Consider the following 3,958-nt stretch of genomic DNA (forward strand, 5'->3'; position numbering starts at 1 on the left):
TATAGTCCTTCCGAGACTTCTATATCTCTTTAATAACATCCCCATTCCCCTCACTCGCTGCTTTTTTTTGCAGTTGAGGCAACAGCTATTACGCTTGGTATGGTGTGCTAAGAGACCATGGGTGAGCTGGCAGACTCTGACTCTCCCATACGAGAGGGGTGGCTTTGGGGTTCAGATATGTATTTATAATATTTAACGGCACAGTGCAGCTACTCCTTTGCCTGGTATCACCCAGACGCACAAATTCCTTATTTGAGACCAAAGACAGATTTGATACTCCTGCAGAAATTATCTACAGTTTTACCCAAGGGGATTCTGAGGGACACACTGGATATCCAGACGGTATCTGTGAGCAGTTGGCCTGGTATATGATGCTCACTAGTTCTAGTGATCACCTAGAACCATGCCAAGCAACCCTTATGATGATTGGTTGTAAGTCAACCTTATAGACCAGCTATCCTAGTAGCATGGACAAAGCAGTCTTAGGCTAAACTCTGTAAAGGCATGTGAAGCAAGCTGTTTTACCATACACAATCCCCTTGAATACCAAATGAAAGGACACCACACAGATATATATTGAAAATATATATATATATATATATTTATTTACTACAAATATCCCCTATACTCTTTATGAGCACAGAAGCAAATGTGTTAAAACAAAACACAGTTTAATATACAAAAGTTGCACAATATGGATGAGCCCTAGGGGCCACCTAAACCATATACCAAAATAGTGGTATAAGTACAACAAATCGAAAAGGAAGTAGGCCTTGGGCCTGGGGAATCGCTGGAGCTGTTTGGGACTAACAGTGAAGAAGTCGGGAAAGGCCCGTGGGACTCGGGTGCAGCGCTTAAAGCACAGGCATACACCAATGCAATGTCAATGGTGCGTAAAAGTTACAAAGTTAGTGAAAAGGGAACCTTCCGGATGACCTATAACCTAGCAACTTGGAACAAAGACACTAGAGGTGTATTGCTACACAGGGGCACCGGAGTGCCAGGTTTACCTCACCCACAGGAAGCGGGTGCATATGTCTCAAAGTGTGTCAGGTTTCGTCGTGCTGGTCTATGGAGCCTGTAGATGAACATGCTGCAGGCTGGTCGTCCTGGAGAGTTCCGGTGGATCCAAGGGTGGATCTGAAGAGGTGAAGACCTGAAAGCATAGGGGACAATATTCAAAGACACTAGCCAGTGACTACTGTGGAACCAGGAGGGAACCAGGCAATGTTGGGCGCAAACAGGCGAAGAGGTGAAGATTGTCTCTGCAGCCACGTGGACACAAAGAGGTCGAGGATGTCCAGGCATTGGTCACGAGCTGTCCTACAAAGGCTCTAGTTGATGGCGGTGTCGGCTTCTTTATTGGAGCAAACAAGCCTTGGCTAATGCAAGCCACGCAGGAATCGATGCAAGCTTCTCACTCGGACCAGCAAGGTCAGAGCGGATGCTCCTTTTCAGGGGAGCGATGGCCAGTCTAGAGCAACCAGACCAGTGGTGTTGTTTGTGGGTTTCGTTGCCAAGATGGCCGCTAGCCACGTGGCAAGTGGCCGGGATGGCGCGTCGAGTGGCAAAGGGCAAAAGGGCCCCACGCAGATCGTGGAAATGCTTGGGGGCTGATCTTTGGTGCAAATGCTGCTCGGTAGTGGGGCTTCTCAAACTCCAAAGCACAGCATCGAGGGTGCCTCGGTTGCTGCGCAGTCAGCTTCTCAGGGCTCTTTCAAGAGGTCCGGTCCCACGTCTCTCGGTGCCTCCACAGGTCTCTTCTTTTCAGGGACTGTGGATCGGGCTCTGAGATGTCTGGGAAGCCCCAGCACCCGTTTGGACTGGCTTATGCACGGGGACACCTTGTGTGCCCCAGGCATGTCTCATTCTATTCAGCCCTGTCCTACCCAATACACAAAATCCTGTCTGGGGTGGTGCTCGCACCTCCCAAGGCAGGAAACCCTTTGTCCAAGCCTCCCTCGCTGGAAGGACTCCCAGCAACAGGAGGTCAGACTTGTGTCTGTGGTGGCAGCATCCATTTTGTTATGCTGAGGCTCGAGTTTAACTTTAACCGGGGTTCAGGTTATGTACATGTGGTGTTCCTCTAGAAGGGTGGAATGCTACCCCCGTCGCCAGAATTGGCATGAGGGTAGTATCCCAATTTGTATGACACCTTACTCGACATGTTTTGATAAAGCCAAACCAAAGTTAGCAAATTACAGCGAGGATTATAATGCACTTAAGAGTATATGGTATGGCACTATCCCGGAACAGCTGAGGGAGTTGTTCCCGACAGCTGCAGATGGGCTCAGCTCGTGCCAGAGCACCATCTCACATGAAACCAAGCACTCTGCCTCCAGGATTGTCGAGGCCTTCCATAGGAGTGTCTTATAGGTTAACATGTATCCAGATAGGTTAGATATAGGTATACTATATCTAAGTAAGAAGGGATTACACCAACTTACACCAGCTGATTGATCAGCCAGTTGTGTCAAATATGGAGGCAAGGCCAGGGGTGGCATAATACATGCTGCAGCCCCTGGTAGGCCTTGGATGCACCTATGCCCTGGGTACCTGGGGTACACTGTTACAGGGGCCTATACGGTGAACCAGTTCCAATTGTGTATGTACCTAAGGTACATGGAGTCCATTTTAAGGAGAGAGTAATTAGCCTGGGGCCCTGAATAGCAGGATCCCAGGCCAACTAAGTCAAAAACCAGCTAAACACCACGCAAAAAGATTGGGGGTAACCATAGTCAGATATCCACCTTCCTACACAACCCCCCCCCCCTCCAACGAAAAGTGATAAGACTATCCTTGACCTGGTAAGCCTATATTGCCTAAGTGGCCATATAAGGAAGAACTAGCACTGGCTTGGTTACCCCCTGTCTCATGGTCCACTAAGCAATCCCTCACCCTAAGGGTACCTGAGGGTCTCCACCATAGGGACTCTCTACCTGTGGTGTGTCTTGGCAAAGTTGAAGGCTGATGTTGAGATGGAGTACTGAAGTGAGATTCCTCTGTAGGACTCAGCTTCCTCCAATCACTCTCTACCATGTGTGCCTTTCTTTCTTTGACTGAGTTGCACTGTGCTCTCAGGGTCAACCTCTGGCTACCTAAAGCTGGAGGCTGGGTCCCTTTTGTTGGCTTACTGGAGGGACAGTTCATGTTTGGGCCTTTTGGGTCCCAGGTTTGGCTGTGCCCAACAGTATCCATCTGTGGGAGGTCCCTAACTAATTTTACGGGGGATCCCTCAGGAGTTTTTAAAGTTTTCACCTGGATAGGGCTGCTAGCTTCGGTGCCCCTAATCTGCTGATGGGGGTGCTTTATTTGACAGGGGGCCCTAAGGGGCTCACTGTCCTTCTTGTCCTCTGCAGCCCTTGGCTGTTTAAGGCAAGGTAGAGAGGGTCAGGTTACCTGCTCCAGGCTGGGTCCCACCTGAGAAGGGTCCACTGCCATCAGGGGCTCTGTCAGGCTAGGCCTAACAACCTCTGGGACAGTTCTTTCATCAGGGATAAGATCAGTTCCCTGAGGAGGCTGATATTTTCCTAAAGTCTGGTGGGAGGGAGATTTATCTTCCTCCTCAGTGCTCTCTGTTTGTGTGGAGTGATCCATCATTTCAGGCTTCACAACACATGAATCAGTTTGAGTTTGGGCTGTGGCCATCACAGCCCCACCAACCTTTTCAGGAGGAGACTCATTTTGGGTATGGGCTGTTATCATAACAGTTCTGCTAACTTGTTTAGGAAAAGAATCTGTTGAAGATGGGGCTGAGACTTGCACAGACCTACCAACCTTTTCAGGAAGGACATCTTGGATTGGGGCTGTGGCCAACACAGCCCCATTAACCTTTCCATGGGCATTTACCATTCTAGAATGGGTTTTCTGTTCAACCTCAGCCCAGGCTGATATTTCCAAATCATTCCCCAGTAGACAATCTACAGGCAAGTTTGGGGACACTGCCACTCTCCTGGGG

Source organism: Lissotriton vulgaris, unplaced genomic scaffold, assembly GCF_964263255.1.
Source record: "Lissotriton vulgaris unplaced genomic scaffold, aLisVul1.2 SCAFFOLD_2041, whole genome shotgun sequence".
NCBI lineage: Eukaryota > Metazoa > Chordata > Amphibia > Caudata > Salamandridae > Lissotriton > Lissotriton vulgaris.